Source organism: Alligator mississippiensis, chromosome 9 (genome assembly GCF_030867095.1).
Source record: "Alligator mississippiensis isolate rAllMis1 chromosome 9, rAllMis1, whole genome shotgun sequence".
NCBI lineage: Eukaryota > Metazoa > Chordata > Crocodylia > Alligatoridae > Alligator > Alligator mississippiensis.
The window spans coordinates 56,718,834-56,733,699 of record NC_081832.1 but is presented as its reverse complement, the minus strand read 5'-3'; the positions used below and the strand labels follow the sequence as shown (position 1 = coordinate 56,733,699).

At 43.4% G+C, this 14,866-nt stretch overlaps 1 long non-coding RNA gene across 1 annotated transcript; it reads left to right on the top strand.

The window, feature by feature from the left end:
* The first annotated feature begins 311 nt into the window (after window positions 1-311).
* Window positions 312-1,474, top strand: LOC109280887 (uncharacterized). The gene is made up of 2 exons (XR_002087345.2): window positions 312-473; window positions 594-1,474. It is a non-coding gene; the product is annotated as an uncharacterized LOC109280887 (long non-coding RNA).
* Window positions 1,475-14,866: the final 13,392 nt, after the last annotated feature.

Below are 14,866 nucleotides of genomic sequence, written 5' to 3'. Positions count from 1 at the left end.
GCATGGTTTTCAGCCCTGGGCTGGACTGGGCTGTGCTATCTGCTCCAGAGAGCCAGGCTGGCCCTGTCCCTCTGCTCCCTAGCTGGAGCAGTGAGGGCTGGCTAGAGTGGGGGGGCAAGCCTGGCTGTGGATGCAGCCCAGTCTACAAGGCAAGGGGGGCTGCCCCTCCCCCAAGCAAACCCCAGCTGGGGTCTGGAGCCAGGGAGGGGAGCTTAAACACCCCTTCCCCCTGCTCAAACTTACTGCAGGCTGCAACTGTGGACTACAAATCCCAGAGACACTTGGAAGCAGGAAGAGGAAGTGATGAGCAATCCTGCCAAGTCCTGCTGTTGTAATTCTGGACTGCAAATCCCAGAGACCTTGGGAACAGTAGGAAGAGGAAATGAACATATAGCCAGAGAGTTGGGCTATAGTACCCTTCAGCTTCTGGCCTGAGCCACTGCAGACATGTTGCTGCATTTCCTGAATCAAAGGTAAATATCTGTTCAATTCTGTTTCAATTTAAGCTGTGCATCTTAGAATCAATTTAGCCTTTGGCTTTTTGACTGTCTGTATTTAGCCCAAAAGTGTAATCAATCCATTCATTTCCTCAGTTGCATCACTCCTGTTCTGCAAATGAGAGAAGAATCAGTCTCACTTTGATTGGAACTACAGCACGAAACTTTCTAACCAGTGCCTCAAACCCTGTACCACAGCAGCAGCTATGCTCCTTTGAATACCCAGGAGTGCTGGATACTATGGAAATGAGGAAAATGAATTACGTGGTGTGAGGAAGCAAGTGCAAGCATGGGGGCGAGCGCGGCAGGGGAGAACAGAGTGCCGCTCCCAGAGCTGTTGCATCATTCAGATAGAAGCTCTGAGAAGGGAGCGGCAGGAAAACACGAGGTCGGGAGAGAAGGGAAGGAAGAGAGATCCTGCGGAGGAGCTGTGAAGAAGCTAATAGCGCTCATGTGATTCGAGGGGGAACGGAGTGAGAGGGAGGATTCCCAGAAAGGCTCTGAGTGATGCAAGACTACCGTCGGTAACAGTAAGAACAGGAAAAAAAGGATTTATACTTAAAAATGTTTTGTTTACATTAAAAGACTGTTTCTGTTGGGTGTCAAGAAGATTCAAGCTTACAGGTCAGAGAGAAGACAGATTGGTGACTTCAGTTGGAGTAAAGATAAACGGAGTTCATGCACAGAGATCTGAGGAGATAAGAGCTCTCTTAAAGTTGGAAGACACTGAATGAAAATAAAAGGAAGGAAAGAAGATTCCAGGAGTGATTCAGTTCATTAGGACTAAGTTCAGTTCATTTGTGTTTTAACTGCTAAAAAAAAAAAAACAAAGTTGTTGTGTGTGTTTGCGAAGAGTTACAAAGTTAATACTTTAAGAGGTTTGAAAGCTACACAACGAACATCTTCTGTTTGACTGCGTGTGGAACTTGAGCGAATCTGTATAGAAAAATAAAGAGAAGTAAATGGTCTTAACTAAACTGTGGCTGGATATCTAACTACAAGTTCGGTCGTATATCCGAATGGTATATGCAACCTGTGTGTGAGCCCCATTAAAAGGTTACCATAAGATCAAACTAAAAGAAAATAACCCTCCCAACTAATAACATCTAAAATTAATATTAATAATAACAACATCAAAGATGTGGCAGGTGGGAAAGTCGGGGCATACTGACGACTCATAAAATAAAAGGAAGAGAATAGTGCAAGCACAGACTAGGTATCATAAGCCAACCCCGACACATGGGTAAAACCCTTGGCAGTTTAAAGATTGCTCTGGAAGTGGAGAACTATAAGATGGTAAGAATGCTGTTGTTAAAGTGTTACTACTTTATGCACTTTGTCAAAGGAGTTTACATATTGGCATATAGTAAAATATATTCCATAAATAAACAAACTTTTTATGCATGCAGCACTAACTTTATTTCATGTTACAAAAAAAAGAATTTTAAAGTCAACATGCTTTAAATAAATACATTAATATGACTTGACTCACATTGTGTAACTTGAATGCAATTTAAAAGACAAGGATATCACATATAGCATGTCTTTGTAACAGAAAACTAGATTATTTGATGCGCACAACAGAAAATTTCTAAATAAAAATAGCAAAAAATGTTTGTTGGGGAAGTTGTTGCTTTCAAATTTTCAGTGATTCAGTAAATTTCAACCACTTCTATAAGGGCCTTTAAAAAGGTATGGTTTGCAGGCTATTATATGCTATAGGGATAAATCATTTTTTTGGAAGCAAGAAAAGGTAGTTTAAGTTGCACAAACATTAGCTCAGACTAAATTTGTAGGGGTCATAACTTTATCTTGTTTAAGTCAACACTGGAATCAATAGAACAATGCCAACTGGACAATTTACCCCACCTGAGATTCAGCATCTATATTGTACAAATAGTACTACCAAGACATTGGTTTCTGTAATTTATAAATTGTAAATTCTTAAAACAAACCTAACATTATCAGTAGACCACATAAGACCACTTTGTTTTCTTCATTAGTTACAAATAACAGTCACAATTAAACAAGGAACCTATAGTTTCATGGTTTCCTGGTTAAAAAAAAAAAAAATTCTATCAAGTGAGTTATATTCAAGATGCATTAAAAATTATTCTTGGATCTCATTCCCTCTGATCAATGTAACAGTATGAGATATGCTGCAGATAATTTAAATATTTTAAGAGTTGTCTCTCACAAGACATTCACTGGTCAATGTCAGGACAAAGTTGCATTGAGTTACATAAGTTCTCCCTTCAGGGACTTCTAACCCCCTTCTTTATCCATAGTTGCCTATGTACTTGTCAACAACACTCCAATGCAATAGCAAATCAGGTGATGTTTTTCACAGGTAACAACCCCTGGCAGTGACCTATTGTTAAAGTACTTTTTAATTAGGTGCTACTAGATGTGCAGTCTTGTTATCTTCACACTTTTCTAATCAGCCTCAGACCAAATAAATACTCAGCCTTTTTTCCTCTCGGGTATCCCCTCTTGGAAATGATTTTTTAGGAGAAACTTTCCTGTAAGCATCTGTCACAAAATGCTACAGAAACATGTAGGTACTTCAATATTGTCATGGCTAAACAATTCTTAACTCAAAAAAGAGCCTGTTTCTTCCAAGGGTACCCTGTAGTATGCAGTGCCCTCTTCACTTTCTTTTGCTCTTCCAGGTAGCATCCAACCTCCTCCACTGTGTGTTAGGCTTCTTCCAATGTTGCAAACGGAAATAAGAGCCTTAAGTCAAATTCTCAACTCACAGTCTTATGAACTTATAGCTAAAAACTAACCTTAAGACAAAAGCCCACAAATGCACATACTTCTGTATGTTAAACAGTTGCTTACGTGAATTTCTGAATTAGGGAGTTCTTGCATCCTAAAACCTTGTATTAGCTGTTCAGCATTACAGCTAGACTCTGAGACAAGGGCTGCCTCTCCCTCTGAAAGTGCAAAAACCATTCACATTCCAACTCTACTACTCAACAGTGTTTCAGAGGCAGCACAGAAGGGTAAAGGGATAATGAGTCACAAACTTGCAATATTAAATATTCTGATTTAGAATCTGTGAGAATAGGTTGCTTCAAGCAGTGGTTTGTTTCCAGATTTTAGGTAATCTGTAAATTACATGTGGATATAAAAGGTGCCCCCCTGAGCATCCAAGAGAGGGAGGTATGCAGAGCCAGGAAGAAAAACAGTAAGATAGAATGTGTTTAGCTCAGTAAGATAGACACCGTTCTGGATTGTTAGGCGAGGAGGTGCTCAGCTTAACCAGGATCCTTGATCCCAGTAGGACAGAAACATCCCCACTGCTCTCCATCCATTTTATCCAGATACTAGTTACAAGGTGCAGTAGCTCAGCTTCCAAAGGAGGGCTGGAGGAGCACTAGTTACTAACCCGTAGCCTAATAGCTAGATCACTCTGCCCAGAAACGGGAGATGTAGGTTCAAGCACTTAAGGAACATAGTACCTGGGTTTCCTGCTTCTTGAACAAGTGTCCTAGACCAGTGATTTTCAACCAGGGTGCTGGGGAATAGGGGTGTGTGAAGTGGGCCCTATTTGAATTGGATTTGGCCTGAATCAGGGACAGTGATTCAATTCATTGATTCGGATCACTGGCCCTGATTTGATTCAGCTGAATCTGAATTTGAAGATTTGATGCTGATTTGAAGAATCAGTGATTCAGGCATACACAGCTTTAAAAGTTTTTTCTACATGCCTTCAGGTAGCGGCATGGCTTGTGATCACTGTGATACTGGAGTACATGGAGCATCCCACAGGAGTGCAGGGGAGCCATCCACATGCTCAGCAGTGAAAAAGGAAGTTGACTGGAAGTACTACCAGTCCACTTCCGGGTCTGCCAGGGAGTGTGCAGTGGGGGTTGCCGTGCCGCCCCAGCTCAGCAATCAGCTGCACAGGGACCTCGGGTGACACCTCCAGACCCAGGAGGCACCAGTCGCTGAGCCAGGGGTGTGCAGAGGAGGCCCCCAGCACACTCCCCAGTGGACCTGGAAGTGGACCAGAAGTGCTTCTGGTCCACTTCTGGGCCTGCTGCCAAGCACGCTGGGGAGTTCCCCATGCTTCTGTGGGACACTCCATGAGCCCCAGCATTGCAGCACTCACGAGCTGCCTGCTACCTAGAGGTATGTAGAAAAAACATTCAAAGCTGTCTCTACATCTGAATCTCTGAATCTTCCAAATCTGTCCAAATCAATTTGGAGGTTTCCGATTTGATTTGGAGAGATTAAAGGGTTGTCTGATTCAATTCGGATTTGGAGATTCGGGCACTTAATCAGGCCAAATCTTTGCCAAATCAAATCAGGGACTGAAGCTTCCACAGCCGTACTGGGGAACCCTGGGATACCTTAAGATCCTTTCAAAGGTGCCACAGTATGCCACACAATGTTAGCATTGTTAGGTGTGCAAACGTGACTCACAAGATAAATCCAGAGATTTCAAATAGGAATTCATAATATTAAAGCCATTCATCCCTGTTGTGGCCTTCCCAACTTCTTTGCAACAGAAGTATTGCTCTGTTTCTTTTCTGTAGTCCAAAAATAAGTGACAGCTAAGAGCTGGCATTTTCTGAAGGAGGCCTCAAATTTAATGAAGGGAATCTTGAGTTGGAAAAAAGGTTGCGAATCACTGCCTTAGGTAGTCAGCTAGTGGATTAAAACATGGAAGGGCCCTCCTTTGTCTAACACTGATTAATTGTGGGACTTTCCCCATCCAGCAATGGACTTGTGTGGGTGCTTGCCTGCCGTTTAGATGAATAAAGTGACATAGGATTCTTGGTGAATAGGAAACCAAATGAATGGAAAAAAACTTCTTTCAGCCTTATTATTGGTACTGAGCTGACAGACAGGAATCATATAAAAACCTCAGATTATGCAAAATCATACAGAGGAAGAAAAGGAAAGATGACAGCAAGTCCAGGAAGCAATAGTACAACCCGTTTTTTCAGACACTGTTTCCTTCCACTCCCTAGCTCCCCATGAATCTCTGAATCTCAACTCTGTGGGTCCAACAAACCTATCCCAAGTATAGAATCAAGATTTATGTCTTAATATACCCTTCTGTACTGCAGGCAGTGCGTACTAAATTTTGTTATTGGCTTGTTAGTGAAACTTTTTCCTGGAAAAATGAGATAAGGCAGGTTAGAACTATTTAGTTTTAGGGTTTGATTATAATTGTACTCAGGTGCCCTGAGTAGCATAGAATCAAATCCTATTTTGAATGACTAATCCATCAAATGCATGAGGGATAAATCAGTGAAGGTCATTTTTATCCTTTTTTTTTTACAAAAAGAATATATAACAGAAGCAGCCACAAAGGACCTAGATAAATTACATAATTCTTTTTTCTCTTACTTTCATTTTGTAATGAGGAGTATGAGAGAGTTTTTTTATTGCCTATCTTACCTTACTCCATTTGGCAAAGAACAATTTCCATCTGTGTTTCCAATGAAATTGTAATTGAAAACCAATTTTATCAATCAACTGATAATAACTTCAATGTGGTTAGTGATTTGCCATTCTGATTACCATCACTGCACAACAGCATCATTTAAAGACAGCAACCCAGTTCTGGGGATAGTGTTTATAAGTCAACATCTGATATAGAGAGAGCAACAAGGGTGATGTCAGGGTGGGGGTCTGCTATAGACCATTAGACAAGGATGTGGTGAATGAGGCTTTCTTCAAACAGCTAGCAGAAGTTTCCCAATCACAAGCTCTGGTTCTCATGGGGAACTTCAATCACTTTGACATCTGCTGGGAGGGCAATACAACAGTGCACAGGCAATCCAGGAAGTTTTGGAGAGTGTTGGGGACAACTTCTTGGTGCAAGTGCTGGAATGGCCAACTAGGGGCCATGCTCTTCTTGACCTGCTGGTGACAAACAGTGATGAATTGGTGGAGAATGTAGTTTTGGATGGCAACTTGGGCAGCAGTGACCAGGAGATGATAGAGTTCAGGATTCTGAGGAAAAAACAGATGGAGAGCAGCAGAGTAAGGACCCTAGACTTCAGAAAAGCAGACTTTGACTCACTCAGGGAATACATGGGAAGGGTAGGATCCCATGGGAAGCCAGTCTGAGGGAGAGAAGAGTCCAGAACAGCTGACTGTACTTTAAAGACACCATACTGAGAATGCAGAAACAAACCATCTCAATGTGCAGGAAAACTATCAAGTATGGCAGAAGACTAGACTGACTTAGCAGGCAACTATTCAGTAAGCTAAATCACAAAAAGGAAGTTTTAAAGAAATGGAAACTTGAACAAACAACCAGGGAGGAGTATAAGAGTACTGCTTGGGCATGCAGGGAAGAAGTCAGGGGGTGCGTCCAGATGAGTGCACATGTGCCTCTTGCAGCGTCTCAAAGCCATTTGAAATGCTGCAAGAGGCACGTGAGGGAACAAAAAAGTATTCCCCACGCTACAAATTCAGACCCCTGGAAATCCAGGGGTCAAAAAAATACACCGAGTGAACAAGGCATGGCAGGCCATGGTCCCCAAACATGCCCTGGGGCAACAAAGGCTCAGTCCCCAACCATGCCCTGGGGCAACAGAGGCTCCGGTCCTCCACAGAGTGGCTCTGGCAGCCAGCCAAAGCATCTCTATGCTGAAGCACCACAGGAAGCTGGACCCAGGCTCCATGCCAGTAAGTAGGGAGTGGTGTGGGGCTGCAGGAGGGGGAGGAGACCATGGGAGGATCCCGCTGGTCCTATCCCACACCTGCTCCCAGAGTCCAAACGATCACTCCCCCTCCTACTCCCCCAACCTCCCAATGGCTGCCCCACCTGGCCCCATCCCCCACCCATTCCCCCAGCCCCTGCCCCCACTCTCCCAGCCCCCTGATGGCTGCCCTGCCCAGCCCCAGCTTCCCAGCACTTTAAATTTAAAAAAAAGCCTTGCACTCACCAACTGTAGCAGCAGCTGTCAGGACCTCTGGAGCCTTATAGGAGAGTTCCCTCATGCTGTGTAGGGCAGCAGGGGGCATCTGGGATCAGCCCCAGCTGCCTAGCACCCACACTGCTGCTGTCAGATCACGCGGGTACAGCGCAGCTTGGCAGAGTATTGCATGGTACCCCGTGCTGTCTAACAGTGCGTGGCTGTGTGTGGGGGCTCTCCTATGAGGCCCCAGAGGCCCTGATGGCAGCTGCTACAGCCAGTGAGTGCAGGGCTTCTTTTTTTTGTTTTTTAAGTGCCAGGATGCTGGGGCTGGGCAGGGCAGCCATCAGGAGGTGGGGCTGGGGGAGCAAGCAGGGGGTAGGACCAGGTGGGGGGTACATGGGCCCTGTGGTAGGGTAGCCCCTATTTGAGGGGCATGTGGCCCTGTTTAGGGGCATGTGGCCTGTTCAGGGGGCTATAGGCCCTGTTGAGGGGCTGTAGTCCTGGGGAGGGGCAGCCCATGAGCTTTGTGGGGTGCTGCACCCTGTAGGTGGCAGGGGACTCACCCCTCCTGAGCAGTGCCCCCCACAGTTCCCCCATGATCCAACCACACCTACCCACACACCCCATCTCCCCCCATATCCATCCATAGCCACCCACATGCCCCCACCCCTCTTCTCACCACCCGCCTGCAAACCCCACATCCCCCCAGCACACACCCTGCATGCCCAGCTGCCAGACGGGATGAGACCTGCTGGCAGGAGCTGTGGCTGTAGGGGCAGCTGTCCCCACATCCTGGTTAGTGAAGGGGTCAGGGGGAGCTCTAACTGCTCTATGAGAAGAAAACCAAAGGCAAACAGCAAAACATATAGAAATTTAGAATTCATTGTATTATGATGATAGAGGCACTGGTAGGCTTTGAAATTGCTTTAACACTGTAGATATATCAATAAACATCACCCAACAGATCTCTCTCTCTCTCTCTCTCTATATATATATATATATAGTGGTCTTTTGTTTTAATTCTGAAGGAACATGGATTTTGGGGTATTTTACAGAATGACTTGGCCTCCTGGCCAATTGGGGCCAGAAAAACATGCTTTGACAGTTAAAAGCAGGCCACCACAGTGAGAACATCTTCCAGGTGATAGTTGCCCAAATGGCCAGACACAGGCACACATGGCAGTAGTGCTGTACAAAGGCCAACCCTGCAGCCACAGCCCACTGGCAGCTGGCCCAGAGGGGCAGATGCAGTCCACATTCGGCCCTGGCAGGCGGACAGTACAAGTTCGCAGTAACCGAATAATTCTGGCCAGTAGCGTGTTACAGCACAAATAGTGCTAATATGCTACTGTGAAGTATTTATTAGGTTACTAGGTTTGTAGCATCACTACAAATGTGTTCACCAGCACTACTGTGCAATAACTCTGGCTACTGTGCATTTATTGAGTACTTGATTATACAAGTACTCCATAAATGCTCAGTAACCACTGTGCAGTAGCGTCTTATGTAAACGTGCCCAGACAAACAGAAAAATCTCTGATACACATAGAACCTAGTCCTACAAGGTCATACTTAATTCCTCATGTATTTGCAAAATTCTGACTGTCAAACAGTGCAAGAAAAACCTTTATAGATAATTAGAAGCTCAGACTGGCTGGAAAACTCATTGGTGTCTTCTATTGCCTGAAAGAAAAATTTAATTACTATCCATATGCATCGTTGTGCCTGATTGAACCCCATGGTGCTGAATGGACTTGGCTATGAAGCATCTTTCACTACAGAAACCATCTTCACCTTGTTCAACATTGCCACATTAGATATTATCAGCATGGCTTCCTGAATCACACTGCTCATTCATTTCATATTAACATGAAACTGATGGGAGCTTAACTTCTCTTTACTTTATTGAGAGTTTTAATGGAGTAGTGGCATAATATTACCTTAAATAGCTGTGAGAATTTACTGAGCCTATCCAAAGACAAGCCTCAGTAAAATTAAAAATTAAGAAACTGCAATGCTAATTATGTATGTATCTATTGATGGTTATAGGGCCTTTTTACCATGGAATCTGACTGTCAGGAAGCATGTGCATGTGTGAGATGTACAAATGTACAATGTACAAATACTGTTGTCCCCATTTTACAGATCTGGAATGGAAGCAAAAGATATGTGAATTACCCAGGATCACACAGGAAGTAAATTGTATCCTAGGACCCCAGAAACTAAAGTATGCTTCCTCTCTGGGACCAGGTTAATTTCGTGTAATGCAAACCTGCCAAATAAGTAATCACATCACTATTCATTCTAATCTTGTCAAACTCTATGGGCACATCCACACATGCAGGCACGTGAGCTTGCAGCAGCTCAAACAGAAGTAGTGCAAATTTGAGCTGGGGCTTTTTGCCTCAGCACACCTGCCCAGACATGCATTCTGGTGTGGGGCAAATTGTGCCACATGGGGCAAAATAACCCTGCCTGGCTGCTCCCAGATCTGTAGCCAGAGGGAACTAGAGCCCAGGGCCAGCACCCATGCTGTCCCCAGCAGTATAAAAGGCTGCTCTGGCAAATAGGACAAGGAGCTTTTGGGGCCCAGCCAATTGGGAACTTGGGAACCAATTGGGAACCTGGGAACACTACCCCTTGTGCCAGCTGGAGTGCTGAAGCAGCCCTAAGAGTTCCCTGCACCCTTTACCCACTGCAGCAGTCTGGCAGCAGGGGTGCTGCCTGGCTGTGAGCAGCTGTGCATGTGCCAGACCCAGACAGGGACTGCAAAGCCAGTGGAGGCATCTGGGCCAGCTGCCAGTAGGATGTGGTTGCAGGGTTGGCCTCTGTGTGGCACTACTACCATGTATGCCCCTGTCCAGCCATCTGGGCAGCTATCACCTGGAAGATGTTCCCAGTGTGGTGGCTGGCTTTGAACTGTCAAAGCATGTCCTCCTGGCCCCAATTGGCCAGGAGGTCAGCCACCTTCAGCTGGGTCCAAGGTGCCAGCTCTGAGCAGGCAGGGTCCTGCCACTGGCCTCCCTAGCAGGAATTCTGGTGTTCCCTATTTGAAAACTGAAAAATCCCTGATAAAAAAAATTCCTCAAACCCCCCTGATCCCTGCCTTGCCCAACCCCATCCCCTGCCTGCCCCACTGAGCCCCTTAGGGGTTGGGTGCTCACTGAGTGATCGGTAACACCTGCAAGACACAGGCATGGCTGTAGGGGAAGTTGAAAACCCTGGTGAATAGCTCATAATGTTTTTGGTGTCCTGAGGGGCACGTACAGGCCAGGAGGGCACATCTAGCTGCACACCTGCCAGACCCGGATGGGGACTGCACAGCCAGTAAAGGCATCTGAAGATTCGATGCTGATTTAGAGAATCAGCAATTCAGACATAGACACAGCTTTAAAAGTTTTTTCTACATACCTTGAGGTAGCACACATGGCTCATGATCACTGTGATGCTGGGGTGCATGGAGCATCCCACAGGAGTGCAGGGGAACCCTCCACGTGCTCAGCAGCAAAAGCAGACCTTCCGGTTCTGCCAGGGTTCTGCCAGAAGTGCTTCTGGTCCACTTCTGGGTCTGCTGCTGAGCATGGAGGGCTCCCCAGCATGCTTCTGTGGGATGCTCCTTGAGCCCCAGCATCACAGCATTCACAACCCCTGCTACCTAGAGGTATGTGGAAAAAACATTTAAAGCTGTCTCTATGTCCGAATCGCCGAATCTTTCCAAATCTCTCTGAATCGATTCAGAGGGTTATGATTCAATTCAGAGAAATTAAAGGATCTTCTAATTTGATTTGGATTAGGAGATTTGGCCACCAAATTGGGCTGAATCTTCGCTAAATCGAATCAGGGACCAAAGCTTCATGCAGCCCTAGTAATTACTGGGCTCCAGCAACCTCCTGCATTTCATGTATCAGTGTCCTTGCACTTAAAAATGGTAGTGGGGGCACTTGAACTACAGCTCATTGAACAAACTTTAGTTCAAGTACCTTCACCACAATTTTTAAGCTTGAGGATGCTGATACACAAGATGCTGCAGTGGTTTAATTAAAGTGGCTCTCAGAGTAAAAGTGCCCATAGCTTTCATGAAATGACAGCTGAACCAATAGCATCAGAGAGATGCTATCCCTATGGCTGGAAATCTTTCTGGTATAGATTTAGTGTGTACTTGCATTTCACTCTTTGGTCAGACAATGATGCCTGGCTGGATAAAATTAAAATCAAAATTTAGATAAAATTACATGCTATGAAAGGTTGTGCATCAGCAAGACATCTAGCAGTTCCATACAGCATGCAGCTGCTACTTAGCTGTCACACTTCTACATGTCTCTTTTAAACTGTTGCGTGCAGGCATGGGAAGCAAATACTTATGAGACAGATGCTGTGATCTAGCAGCATCTCTCCTTATTTGTATTATAGGAGCACTCAGAGGTCCAAACTGAAAGCAGGACCACATTGTTCTGGTACTGTATCAACAAACAGTAAGCATCTTTTGCCTGTAGGCATTTATTACCTAATACACAATAGAGAAAGGTGCAGGAGGAGAAACAAATATAGAGAGATTAATGTTTTGCCCAACAGGATAGAACAAAGGTCTTCTGGCTTGCAGCCTAGTGTCCTGGCCACTAATGTATGTTTGTTTTAGAAATATTTAGTTGTTGTTAAATATTTATATAACCAGCCTTAATGTACACTTAAATACTGCAAGTTACATTCAGAAGCCTTTTAACATGTGTAACACTCTGTCACAAAATTAAAAAATGGATAAGTATACCATTAGATTTTTATCTATTTTTTCCTAAAGATGTATTTTCCTTATTATATTCTAGAGATACCAAATAAAACAGTATATAAGGATAAAAGAAACAGACTAATGAAAGTGTATTGTTATATATACTGTAGTTCATAGGACTACAAAGTTTGCATATCAAAAAACTTCCTTTGGGTAAGCATGAGCAAGTATCAGCATAGGACGTTGGCTAGCTCTATCTGTGGGCCATGCACTTGGATAGTAAATTACTTTTTGTACAAATATTTTCTTTAATTGGCATTTGCTAATAATTTTCATGAGAACTGGGACCAACTGAATTTCCTTTGCCTGTAAGAAAAGCACAGGTGAAATCTTAATTATCTCCCCCACAAGAGAAGCATGAGAAGAAAAATGCCACTTACGGCTGCCATCTAAAAAACAGATTAGGGGAGTATGGAGTCTATAACCCATGATAAAACTCCATGAATACCAGCAATGGACTTGTGTTGAGCACTGTTCCTTAGATTACCAGCTTCAAAGATGGCCCATGATATAACATGATACAGCACCTTGGTGCAGACTGTTCAAGTCTAGTATAATTTATAAAGTCCATGGCATTACCAGATTTAGTTGGACCAAACAAACAAGTATATCAGTGGTGTGGATGATCTTAATGTCATTTCTCTGGTACAGGAAGAAGACCGTTTTGATTTTTTTAAAACTGAAGCTAAGGCAAGGGTGGGGAAGTAGAATGGGACACACGAATCCCTGGGTCAACTAGACTTCACAGTGCCCATAATGTTCTGAGGTCAGCATCCGAAGGGAGATATAAGAGGAAGTGTTAGTAAGCTTTTATTAAATGTATCTGTAACTTTCCCTAAATCATCATTTTTCACTGGGATAAATATCTTCTTAAGAAAAAAACCTAAGAATGAAGTCCCCATTTCATTCCACTCTTCCTAATCAGCATGTTCTGTGGCTTTCTAATTACTGTTAATTCTACAATAAGGATAACTATTTTTGACAGAAAAACACCTAATGATATCCTTCACATGGACCAGTCCAAAGCTGATGAAAGTTAGTGTACTCTGAATAAGCCCCATATAGAATTTCAGAGGCATGCTACTCCAGAGAAGAAATGTCCATTATGGAAATAACTATCCTGTTTCCATTACTCAACTATGAACAGATCAAGAGAGGTGTGCCTCCCAGTAAGAAAAGACAGACACTTCTACAACACGGTTACAGCCATACATTAGAGACCTGCCACATTGAGTCACGTGAATGTGCTCTTGCATTTCAGGAAAAGCGGCTTATGGAAACTACCTTAAAACCTTTTCTGAAAACTCAAGTCTTGTTGTGTCCAAATATGTCAGCTGTGCTAATGCTGATTATTTTCTCCTCTACTCCCTTATCTTGTCGCCATCTTTTTTTGTTTGTTTGTTTTTTGTTACCCAAATTTCCTTGTACTGGGTGTTGCATGTATTGAGAAACAGGTACATGGATTGATAGACCTTTCTAAGCAGGTTTTCACGTTATAGAAGCAAGCATCATAATTACCTGTTTGTTCACCATCCAAATTCATGTTACTATAGCAACACAAGGTTCTAACAGAACACACTCCCCAAGGACGCTTGAATAGACATTATTTTATCTGAAAAAGGTTCAGGAATGCCATTGATTGTATTCAGAATGAAATCATTTTAAATTACATATCTAAAGGTGAAAACAATAAGAAGCACATTATTTTAACTATGATTTATATTCTGAATGTAAAACAATCATAATACAACGTAAGCTTTTATATGGTATAGCTCAGCTCAATGTTTGTTTCAAAAATACAACCAGTTTGAGGGGTTTTTATTTTGGTTTGTTTGTTTTTTCCTGATGTTTAACTGAGAATCCAAGTAATTTTAAAATGTACTTTTTATAAGCAGTCACTCTTTTATAGTAGGTGACCTGCAGTCAACAACTAGTCGCTTGTTTTGCATCTTAATTGCCCTTTTTGTAATTCTAGTGAAGTCTAAAAGCTTCCAGTTATCCCAAACCAAAGTTGGGGTTTGCACTCTTCAACATAACTCTATTTTATTCTCCAGAGGCAGAACTCACTGAACCACTACCATGGACTAGCACAAAGACCATGTATTACTAGCTCTTGGAATATTTTTTGCCAAATTCAAGACAACCAAAATATGCCTTTTTACAAATAAGCTGGGCTTTCATGCAAATCCAGTGTTTCCTGATGTTTTTCATGTAAGTGGAAATGTGGTCAAAGCTAAGAACTGCCTGGATTTCTGAAGTTTTCGGTGGAACTTTATACAGCTTCAATTTCATGCTGACTTCTGAAGTACTTGTACATACTGGATTACTCCTGTATGGCCCATGAAAGAGCTTTTGATCACTTTGGTTTAGTGCTGTATCATCCACAGCTGGTGTAAATTGTCATACCTTCAGTCACTTCAATGGACTGAAGTTGTGACTTGATTTCAATGGAGCTCCAGCAAGCTGCACCACCTGAGAATCTGCTTGTGTAGCATAGACTTGGTCTAGACCAGGGGCAGCAACCTACAGCCTGAGCCAGATCCAACCTTCAGAGCTGCAGCTTTGGCAGCATTTGTGTGTTACATCTCTATGACCCTGTAGTAATATAAATTAGAGGAATCACTGTAACTCTGATGCCCAAAGAAGCAGGGTTAAAGCTCATATGGTTTTGCTACTCTTGCATTGCAACAGAATCT